Raw genomic sequence first — 12,226 nt, 5'->3', positions numbered from 1 at the left:
TGAAGGGGGCCTGGGAGACAGCGACCCATATAGACTCATAACTACAGACCCTTTGGGAAGATAGAGATCTTGGCAGACACCACCTAGATGACCACATTGAGGCTAACCTGTCCCCTATCCCCTGTCCCCTCCCACATGCATGATGGCTTGGGACAGTGTGTACCATGTAGAGCTTAACCAAAACCCCAGAGAAAAGAGAGGAGGAATCTAATGAACTGAGATTTCACTGTTGCTGCCGAGAGGAGTGGGGACAGTAGGTTTTGTTCACACAGCAGGCGGCGATTCTTAAGATTCTTTCTAGAGATAGTCTATACTAGCAACCCATGCTGGAGAGCAGTAATGCAAACCTAGCACCTCTGTGAGTGAAAATAAACCACAAGGCTTGGCCTCACCACTGACCAGGCAGAAGACGGGTGACACAGGCAGGGACCTTAGCCAGTTGGCTCTACTGGGCAGAGGGAAATGGTGAGCTTCTCTACTGGACTGCAGGGCTTGCATTGTTCTGTTTCCCTCCCACCTCTGCAGCAGCTCCTCGCCTGCCCCTGTGCAGACACTTCCCCTTCCAGGGAGTCAGGCAAGGGTAACCTGCCTCCGCGGCCAGCCCACCCTGTTCTCACACTCTCCTCTGCTTCCCAGTCACAGCTGTGCATGCAGCAGAGGCAGCTGAGAGCAAAGCTCTATGGAAAAGGAGACCATTTACTCAAAAATAACTCCTAGGAGAGCTAACACCCAATCCTTGTGATGCTTGCAAATCTCTGGATTTGTTTCTTTTCTGTAATCTAATCTATTCCTATTTCTAATTGCTCCTTTAGAAATGTTCGAGGAATAATTTTCACATTAACTACATTCCCATTTTTCATCACTACTGATAACTCCAGCAGCCAAGGACAGCACAATAATAAAATACACTTAATTTTGTTTAGATTTAACTTTGTGCCAGGCGCGGTGGTTCAAGCCTGTAATCCCAGCACTTTGGGAGGCCGAGGCGGGTGGATCACAAGGTCAAGAGATCGAGACCATCCTGGTCAACATGGTGAAACCCCGTCTCTACTAAAAATACAAAACATTAGCTGGGCGTGGTGGTGCATGCCTGTAATCCCAGCTACTCAGGAGGCTGAGGCAGGAGAATTGCCTGAACCCAGGAGGCGGAGGTTGCGGTGAGCCGAGATCGCGCCATTGCACTCCAGCTTGGGTAACAAGAGTGAAACTCCGTCTCAAAAACAAACAAAAAAACAAACAAACAAACAAAAAACATTTAACTTTGTTTCAAGACCCTGTGCTTTGATACTCTACCAACACAAGTTGTTTTGGAAGCTGTGTGTCAATTTATATTAACTTGTTGAAAAATATTCTCAAGTGAAATCTAGAATATCTTTTTTGTTTTAAAATATTGCTGAAAATATTTTTGGTTTCTGTGTAGATGTGCATTCTCTGGTCATATTTTCTTCGATGATCCTTTGGAGATAAACCTTTTGGCTCAATTTGAGTAAACTTGATTTGATTCAGTCAAACTCAGCTTAATTATATTGTGCTTATTAATATTTATTAGCACCTACATTTACATATAGCAATTTGCTAGGCATTTCATTCACGGTCCCTAAATTTCTAAACTAATAGACTAATCAGAAAAATTGGATAATTCCAAAATAATTTGTAAACCAAAGCATAGTTCTTAGGAGAGGCCAGGGATGACAAACATGGAGCAACCATTACATATTTCCCCCTCCCACATCCATGACAGACATTGCTAATCATTGCTGCAAAATCTCTGTGGCCAGTGGTGGCTTCAGGATCTTTCTCAGTCACTACCAATCGATCAGTACTGGCATGCTAGCTAAGCCTCTTATTCATTCCTGGAATAAATTACATAAATGCACAGTGAGATTCCAAATTGGAGAACTTCCTTTGGGACTGTGCCTGTAGGTTTTGTGCTTAAGAAAATAAAGTAGCTTGGTAATTACAAGGACTCGTGGGTCAAGGATGAATTAAAACAGCATGAATCTTTACTGAATTTTTTCCAGTCAACTCACAACATAAATTTATACACTATTGCACAGGAAGCATTTGAGAAATTAATCAGAGTTTTGAAATCTGAAATTTAGATAAATCTGCAAACTGTATTGAGACCCAGAAGGAAAAGTTTCCACTGTACTTTGCCACTCACTAATTATGCCATCTGGGGCAATTCTCCACCCTTCTGTACATTTCAGCTTCATGGTAGGGGTGGGGAGTGTAAGTAATATTTTAAAAGCTTTTTTTCCCCCACCAAAATGATCTGGATTCAGCATACTAATATAAATGATAGGTGAAAATGTAACAGCAATGCTTGAAGTTGACGTTTGGAGCCTGGGTCCTGACTGCCATCTTTCCCTTTACCCTCTACCTCAGTCTTATGGAAGTCCCTGGAATACCTGCAATTTGAGGAACTAACTTGTAAAACACCTAGACTAGGGATTCTTAGCATGCTCCATACTTTCACGATTGTAAATCAGCTAGGTCTAATTCAGTACGGTTGTGCTGGGCATTGATTAAATGACAACCTCTGGAAATCAGTTATATTGGGGGAAAGTTGAGAAGAGGAAGCAGAATGTGCTTTGCTCCATTTAGGGCATTGTACTTCCCCCCTCATTCATGGGGTCCTGGCTTTGGAAATTCTGTGCAGCCTGCCTGGTTGATTTTATGTTAACTTTGCTCTCACTGCCATGTGATGCTGTGAGATCACCTCTGTGTATACAAAATGAGAGGGATGAATAAGCTTCTCATGGAATTGGAGGCCAGATTTTTAACTCCAATCTGTTTTTTTGACATGTTCTTCTTGACACCAGTTGAGTAACACATTGAAAGCTTTCCCAAGCTTTAAGTTTATTATAATGCTGTGAAATTGATTAATTGGCTCTTGCACCTCCTTGAGCCATCGAGTTCTCAGTTCAGGTCTCTGAAACTCACTGTTTGGCTAACACTTAAGTTGGTATATGTAAAGGCGAAACAATTTTTATAAAAAAGAAGCAAAATCTTTGTGTTCAAATGATAGAAGAACGGGTATCTATTGATGTGGTTCTTGCTTCCAGGGTCTAGAGTTGCATGGGCCTTGACATAACTGGGGAGAGCTGGAGGGGTCTGTAGGTTACTACGTTTGACTGTTTATGGATTCAGTCCTGCTGGATTTGAAGTTGGAATGACACAAGAAAAAAATGCAAATTAAATCATTGAACACCATCCTGCTTTTTGATTGCTTGTTTCTAAATAGCTAAATGCAACCTGGGACATCCCTCCTGGGAAAACGAATTCACTCACAATGAATTTTCCAAGCTCAAGGATTCTGAAGAAATGGGATCAGCTATAGGGAATCTAGGGCCTCAGCTGACCGTGCAAATGGCAAAAAGTCCACCCAGATAACTAAGTTTGGCCAAAATCCAACAGGATCAGAAACCTGCATCACCATCTTTAACCTGTGCTGGAGAAGATTGACACTCAAATTTTTTCTATTTATTTTTTGAATGATAATTATCTTTAAAAGGGGCGAAGTAAAAGAGAATCGGCACACATCAGCCCTTCCAGCTTAGGAAGAGGAGTTTTGAAGGTGTGAATGTACCAGACTTATTCCAACTTGCATTCCTTTCACCTGGCCTCAGAGTGACATGTTTACAGCTCTCCAGCACCCTGTCTGACCTTCTTAGGGCACTGGGCCATTTCAGGGTCATGGGGACTTCCCTCCTTTAAGGTGACACAGCTGAAAGCAGCTCTCAAGTGTGCTTTTAGGAAACATCTTTGGGCCCACCTCAGACCTTTTGAATGAGAATATCAGAGGGTAGGTCCTAGAGAAAAGTGCTTTTAAGCTGCCTGTGCTATTTTGACATCTTGCCTAGTGGGCTCCTACTTGTCAGCCTGAGTTTGGCTTAAGTACTGCTTTGCTGACTCTGTAGCACAGGGTGCATGGCGCATCCCAGTATTGAATAAATGTCTGTTGAGTGCACATATAAATGCATGGATGGGTAAGTGAGTAAGTGAACATCAAGGAAACAAATAAATGAGCAGCCAAGCTTGGGAAATGCTACTGGGGATAAAAGTCCCATTTACAGATTAGCTTTTCTGATTGCTGCTAGCAGCATACTCCTTATCATGGGATGTGTGTATGTTAAACTTGCTCTGAACAGGGACCACTTCATCACTTTGCAGCCTAACAGGGGCAACCACGAGGCTGATACTACCCAAGCTGTGAGTCAGATTCTTGTCTTTCTTATCTAATCCTGGGTCTCAAAAAGCACTATAGTTACTGAGGAGCTCCAATAATGATGTGATGGTTAATACTGAGTATCAGCTAGATTGGATTGAAGATTGCAAAGTATTGTTCCTGGATGTGACTGTGTCGCCAAAGGAGATTAACATTCGAGTCAGTGGACTGGGAAAGGCAGACCCACCCTCATTCTGGGTGGGCACAATCTAATCAGCTGCCACTACCTCCCAGAATAAAGCATGCAGAAGAACGTGGAAAGGCTAGACTTAATTGTCAATTAAGTGACCACTGTTTTATTTACAACTCACTGAATTCTGTCATGAGTCATGTTCACCCAACACCAAAGCAGTGGAGAGTCCAAGTGTCAGTCAGGCTGGACTTTATGTGGCATAGAATCCCATACTCAACTGTTCCAAGGAACGGATTCCTCTTGACTGGCTGTGATATACACCAGGCCAGGGTGAATGTGTGAGGTCTTGCAGGTTTTGTGCAGTTCACAGGTGACCTAATTATAGAGCCCAGAGAATGGTGAAACAAGTCAGCCTGGGTCATGAGCTAACTTAACATGTGCGACTGAGACAAGAAGGGACAGATGGTGGTGGAGGTTTACAACAGGTAAGGGGCCTGGCCTTTCTAGAAGTCAGGATAGGCAAGAAGTGGCATGGCTGACACCCAGGCCAGACCTGCAGGCAGAAGCTGAAACAAACTCTAGTGACTAAAGTCAGCACCTAAGAAGAGTCTGGAAGCCAGAATTACCAGATGAATCTTCAGATGAACAAACCTGTGGACAGGGGTCCAGAGCCTTAGTCAGAGTTTCAAAGATCATGACCCATCCTAGACGTCAGTCCAAGTTCAAAGTTAAAACAACCACACACCAGAGCAGCTGGACACCTTCCCAACACATTTAATTTCACCAGAAAGTTATAAAGTCAGTATTATAATCACTGCCTATTGCTGAGATGGGCAATAGTTCCAGATAATAGTAGTAACATAGATAGGGTTTGTTGAGTATTCATACTGTATTAGCATGTATTAATTCGCTTGATTCTTAAAATTCAAAAAATACTGAATGTCCAATACAGAGAGGGAATTGAGCTAAGTGCTAAGAATTTAAAGAGAAATAAAACATTGCCATCACCCTCATGAGCTTTGAGTCTAGCACAGTGGTTTCCAATGGCGAGAATTCTGCCTCCCAGAGGACATGTAGCAATGGCTAACAGCCTTGACTGTCACCACTGGGGAAGGATTCCTAGTGACACCCAGCAGGCAGGGACCAAGACGCTGCTAAATACCTCACAATGCACTGGATGCTACAGCAAAGAGTCACCTGGCCCCGAACGTCAACAGTGCAGAGCTTGAGACACCCTGGCGGAGAAAGTGGCATCTACACACATACCTGTAAGTGCAATGAAGTGTCCCTTGTGAGGAGATGAGGATGTATAAGACGCAGTGGGAATTTAATAGAAAGGATGAGCAATTGCACTGGAGTGCATGCAGGGGGCCGGGGGTGCAATGAATAAAAGAGGCTCAGGAAAGAATTTGAAAAGATGGGTCTTGAGAGAGGAAGAGGTGTCCCCCCGCCAGCGGCTGGGGTGTGGGGCAGCTAGGGTCCTCCTAAAAGGGGCAGCTGTGTAGGCCAAGGCCAGGGGCATGCTGTGGCCTCTTAGGACCTGGAGAGGCTGTCGAGTCCTTGGTTTTAGGTTCCATTCAGTTACAAAAACTACTTTTTGAGATTTTTAAATACAAAGATAATCACATAACAGTTTTACCCTCAAAGAGCTCAAATTTTGTAAGACCAGTCATGTCTCTAAATCAAACTAATTCCTCTTGGCAAGGTTTTGTTTTGGGACATAACTAAGAAAACATTATAAGTTAGAGAAGTTCCCAGTGTTGATCCTGACATATATTCTAAACATTCACTACTGTTTGATTCACTTGGAAGGGTTTAAGACCAAGCCAGTGAAACCAATTTGCCTTTGTGAATACTCTGAGTTTAGTCTGAGAAGTATAGGAAGTTAAGAAACTGCCCAGTAAGTTTCCTTTTCAAAAGAGGGCCTAATGAGATCAAGAGCCTATGAAATATTTTTGGAATTTGCTAGAACTTCTTGCACTTTCACCTAGGGCTGCCATTTATTAATAACCTTTTCCTACTTAGTCCCATTGCATAGGAATTGTCAGCTAAGCAAGCCAGTCCTCTCTGCTGGAGATTCGCTTATTAACAGAGGGTAGAAAGACGATTTATAGAAATGTTGGCTTGGACATCCAGAGTTCAAATGTACTCCAATATACTAAAATAAAAATAGCAATGAGATGGCAGGATAAAGAGAAAATGTACTAAGGATTACATAAAACTCTCCTTGACGTGGCAAGCAGACATTTCTAAAACTGTGGTATTCAAACCCTCTTCTTATAGCCTAGGATAGGGTTACAGGAACATCATGTGCTTGGTAATTGATCAAACCATTAGAAATAACAACATAAAAAGTTAAAGCTTTGACAGGCTTGTTGCTTTTCAGCAAAAGTGCTGATGTGCATCTTTGCAGAGTTCTATAAAATTGCGGTGGGAAAAGGGAAATTTATGTTGGAAACCCTCCACTCGTCAGCTGAATTTCCACTGCCGTATTTACCAGGCTGTCTGGCTGGTGGCTGGCTGGCTGCGACAGGGTCGAAGACCAAGCCCAGAGCTCATGTCCAGATATAAGAGGCTGCACCTCCGCAGGCTGCCAGGGAAGTTAAACCAGAAGGGGCCATCAGGCCAGCAAAGGCGAGATCCGCATGTGACATGGGGGCCGGGAGGTGAGGACCAGTATGGAAGGAAAGAAGACCCGAAGCCACAGAAGAAACCTCCCTGCAGAAGAGATTACAGACGATTTTATGAGTGGACGCAATCTCCTGCCTGGTCAGAGGGAAGAGAAGAAAACATATTTACCTTGTGGCCTTACTATGGGAAAGAATAGCAACCCTGTGACTGCAGGGAGCCTCAAAATATTTATAAACAGGGCTCCTAGAGTCTCCCCTGAAAAGGGAAAGCAGATCGCCCTGTGTTTTCTTGTTCACAGATGTGTGCGCCTGAGTGGTGCTGGTTCTTAGTGGCTTGTTTTAAGTGCAAGATTCAAGGATGTTTGTGTCAGAGTTGGAAATGGTGTCCCACCACTGGAATAATGGGTTGTCATCTTTTGAAATCATTGCCTCCATATTCCTGTTGCTTTTACTGTTTTTTCTTCACTAATTAATCTCACTTTTATTCTGTGTCCCATGTCCTGGGGAGGACGGAGGAAAAGAAAGACCATGTAACTGGAGGGGTCTGCAGAGGTGGCAAGGGGCACCCATGGGCTGAAGCCCACCCAGCTCTGCTGAGCCCTGAGCCTGCTCACTCATCCCCACAGGTGTGATGCATTTAATCCATCCACTGCAGGGGACAGGTTTCCCTCATTCCACGAAAATGCTGCATGTGCTGGGCTGGCCCTGGGCTTGGGTCCTGAAGGCCGCCACATGCTGGCGAGGCTGGACCTGGAATGTGGCTCTGAGCACAGAATGGGCGAGGACAGACTGGCACTGATGTGCCAGGTGAACTAACTGTTCCCATTGGACGTGCCCAGTAGGGCCATGGTTCATCCATGGAGGCTGTGCCCTCTTGGCATCAGAGGTGCACATGTGTGCGTGCGTGTGTGCACATGGACGCATGTGGCTCTGTGGAGTCTGTGTGAGGCTGCAATTGTCATAAATGGTCAGCTGAGGATGACGCTATGGTAGGTGGTCCCAGAATTGGGAGGAATGCATGAGGAACAAGGATAGAGCAGGAGTGGTGTCCCTGAAAGCAGGGCCTGGATTCTAAATTCTGTAAGCGGGATGGAGGTACAGCAGGGGTGAGCCTCAGTCTTCATGTTCTGCCCGGTGCTGCCCTGAGGCCTGTGGGGATGGATGGGAAGCTGGCCCCTGGAGACCCCGACCCAGTTGAGAAGAACAGTGGCTTAGAACACAAGAATAAGCTGGGAAGAGCCGGGAAACTAGACAAGAGACACAGGTTCTAGTTCCAGCTCTGCCACTAAATTGCTGTGTGACTCCCCTCCCCCGGCCCCCGTAAGTGGTTAACCTCTCTGGGCCACGATTTCCTAATCTGTGAAATCAGGAAGGTTGGACCTCTATCTGTGGGATTTGATGGCGTGATGCCTCACAGAAAGTTCTCCGCTCCCAGGCATCACGGGAAGATGAAGAGCTTCCCCAAGGATGACCCTTCCAAGCCGGTCCACCTCACAGCCTTCCTGGGATCCAAGGCTGGCATGACCCACATGGAGCAGGAAGTCAACAGGCCAGGATCCAGGGTGAACAAGAAGGAGGTGGTAGAGGCTGTGACCATCGTGGAGACGCCACCCGTGGTGGTTGTGAGCTACATGGAAACCCCTCCAGACCTCTGGACCTTCAAGACCATCTTCACTGAGCATGTCAGCAATGAGTGCAAGAGGCATGTCTATAAGAATTGGCATAAATGTAAGAAGAAGACCTTCGCCAAGTACTGCAAGAAACGGCAGGATGAGGATGGTAAGAAGCAGCTGGAGCAGGACGACAGCCAAGTCACCCGCGTCACTGCCCACACCCAGATGTGCCTGCTTCCTGTGCGCCAGAAGAAGGCCCCCCTGGTGGAGATCCAGGTGAACGCAGGCACCGTGGCCGAGAAGCTGGACTGGGCCCGCGAGAGGCTGGAGCAGCAGGTACCTGTCCATCAAGTGTTTGGGCAGGAAGAGATGACTGACGTCACCAGGGTGACCAAGAAGCTGCCCTGCAAGACCCACTGAGGCCTGCACAAGGTGACCTGTATTGGGGCATGACATCCTGCCCATGTGGCCTCTGTGGCATGCACTGGGCAGAAAGGCTACCGTCACTGCACTGAGATCGACAAGATCTATAAGATAGGCCACGACTACCTCATCAAGGACGGCAGTCTGATCAAGAACAATGCCCCCACCGACTATGACCCGTCTGACAGGAGCATCAACCCTCTGGGTGGCTTTGTCCACTATGGTGAAGTGACCAGTGACTTTGTCACACTGAAAGGCTGCGTGGTGGGAACCAAGAAGCAAGCGCTCACCCCCCGCAAGTCCTCGCTGGTGCAGACGCAGCGGCGGGCTCTGGAGAAGATTGGCCTTAAGCTCATTGACACCACCTCCAAGCTTGGCCATGGCCGCTTCCAGACCGTGGAGGAGAAGAAAGCATTCATGCGGCCACTCAAGAAAGACGGAATTGCAAAGGAAGAAGGAGCTTAATGCCAGGAACAGATTTTGCAGCTGATGGGGTCTCAGTAAAAATTATTTTCCACTGACAAAAAAAAAAAAAAAAAAAAAAGAAAGAAAGAAAAAGAAAAATCAGGAAGGTTGGCTAGATGGCTTTACAGTTTTTTTCTTTTTCTTTTTTGATGTCCTGAAATACTGTGGTTTTAGAAGAAGAATGAATGGAATTGCACAGCTATAAATTAGCATAACACAAAAAAGATCCCAGCTCCCTGGAATCTTCCTGTGTACCTCAGGTACCTCGGCCAAAAGCCCGAGCCTTCCTTCCTGGCCTGTTCTTGTCTCCATGCATTTGAACCAAAGTGTCCCTGCCTCCCTGAGCTCAGGGTGTTTTTCTGGCCTGTGCTCCAGTCCCTGGGAGCGTCCTGGGGCTGTGGGGGTGGGCACATCACAGGCACTTCTGTCTGGGAGGGGCACTCCTCAGGGCGTTGAGCCCACCCGGCCAAAGCAGCAAGGAACGGGAGAAATGGCGAAGGATCTCCACGCAGAAATCGCAGCACGAGACTTCCTCCTTGTACCCGGTGCGCAGTTGCTTCCTGCCCAATGCTCCTTAGAGAAATGGGACAGGACAGGCGACAGTGCTAGCAGGCCCACGAGCGTGTGTTGGTGGCAAACAGAGCATCCTAGGTTCGTATTGCTGGTGGTAGAAGAGGGTCATGTTTACATGAACAATCTAAGGACAGTGACTTTTCCTCCCTCTGGCCTTCCCAGAGCTCACAAACGAGTCCCAAAGGTACCCTGCGGCTGCCTTGCAGAATCGGCCTTCCCCGGAGCCCCAGGCGGGCGCGGCAGCATAGCACCAAGGGGCGAAGCTGGGGGGGTGGAGCAAGGGGCTGCCCCCCTGCTGTGCTCCCAAGTCCCCCAGCGCCCGCGCCCTGTCCCTGCAGGGTGCAGACAGGCTGGGAGTTCTTCAGGCACTCACCCTGGACACACCCTATCCTGGATCCTCTCCCCACTGGGAGGCGGGGGCTGCAAGTGGCGACCAAAGATGGGCCCCCGCTTCCCTCCTTTCCGCCCCCATCCTCTGTCATTCTAGAGCTCTTTGTCTTCAGTCATCGATGACGATGTCCCCATCCCAGGGGACACAGAGACATTTTTCCTCCCCAAGGGATCTTCTTTGTTGAGTTCCCAATGGCCGCGATGTGATTGACTCCAGAAGGAAAGACCACAACTAAAATGGGACATTTTACACCCACCGAGAGTCTGCATGCCCCTGGCCAGGTCAGGTGGCTGGAGCCTGTGACATGGTCCAGCTGCCCTCCGTGAGGTCTCCTGACCTCAGAGGAGGTGGTCGCATGTGGCCTTGCAGCGCCGGTAGCTCCACTGTCAAATGCAGGCAGGTAACCCTGGCCCCTTCCTGCACTCTGGGAGGGTTCCCATGGCCAATGTCTTACCTGTCCACAGGACTTAGTACAGTTGAGGGCACACACTGGCCATTTCTATCCAGCTTTTCAAGAACCATAAAGAGAACCAACCAGGGTTGTGCTTTTTAACTTCGTAAATACACACACGCAGGCATTTGCCTAAGGGTGTTTTATGTGAACTGTGTGAACTGTGTCTACATATTGAATATGAGATACTGAAATGGTAGAAAGTTAAAACCACTGTTTTAACTTTTAAAAACATTACGTAATTGACAAAGCCCACTTGATAAGAGCCATTCCCAGGCAAAAATGTTGATGGTAGCCCTCGTAAAAGGGCCTAAGATTGCCCGGACTGACACAAACCTGGCGCAGCTCCGATCTGGAGTAAGTGAATTTCTTCTAGACATGTAATTTCCATTCGTGTTTGATCTGGAAAGCTACTTGTTCATTATTAACTGCCTACAGAAAATATGATTCCTTGCTATCCTTGATTTATGAGGATTTTTTAAAAAAGACTATCAAGTGAAAATCAGCCACAGTCATTTGACAAAAATGAAAGCTTGCATCTCTAGAAGTGATTTTCTCTTGAGACGGAACCTAAGTCAGAATCATCGGTTTCTGTCACCAGCGGTTACATGAACAATGGCAGCATCTTAAAGACTTCACTTCCTCCCAGGCTTAGCCTTCTGGGTAGCATTGATATTGCCGTAATGGACAAGTGTTTGCCAAACACTGAACAATGGTCCATGTTGGGAGCAGAGCAAGAGGTCAGTAAATCCATAGGAACAATACATACTGCTGATATTTCCGTGTGTATGTGGATGCTGTTGGGATGAATGAAATACAAATTAACTTAAAAGTGTTGCTCTTTGACACGGTCCCATCTCACTCAATGGGGTATATGGGTGGGGGCTGACGAGGATTTCCTGAAATACATTTTTTTGTTGTCAAGTTGGGAATCACACCAGTCAGACTTCCACTTCAGGTCTTTAAGCCAAATTACTCATTCTTATTTCTAATTTTAGAACTTTTGCCGTATTTTCTATAGCATTATTCACTACGTAGAGAACTTATTCCAAATTGGGTTCTTCTCATCAAAGTATTTTTGAAAGAACTCAAAACCTCAATATGTTTTACCCCAAAGATGACTCTTTAGTGATATTTCCACAAGGTATCATTTTATTTATCACCGATTTATGCTTTCTTCCACCAACCACCTCAATTTATGTCTGGAGTAATCAAATGAGTTCTGAGTCGGTTTCAACGGAGATTATGAACTGGTGTTTCAGTTAGGGGAAAGGATTGGCCACCAGCAATCTGTATGTAGTTCCACCTCATATTAT

The 12,226-nt window shown here is 46.3% G+C and overlaps 1 pseudogene; it reads left to right on the top strand.

Moving 5' to 3' along the window:
- The first annotated feature begins 8,433 nt into the window (after nucleotides 1–8,433).
- On the top strand, nucleotides 8,434–9,495 carry LOC101052376 (large ribosomal subunit protein uL3 pseudogene; annotated as a pseudogene).
- Nucleotides 9,496–12,226: the final 2,731 nt, after the last annotated feature.

The sequence above is a fragment of the Saimiri boliviensis genome, chromosome 4, assembly GCF_048565385.1.
Source record: "Saimiri boliviensis isolate mSaiBol1 chromosome 4, mSaiBol1.pri, whole genome shotgun sequence".
Taxonomy (NCBI): Eukaryota; Metazoa; Chordata; class Mammalia; order Primates; family Cebidae; genus Saimiri; species Saimiri boliviensis.
This window is presented reverse-complemented; position numbering and strand designations above follow the sequence as displayed.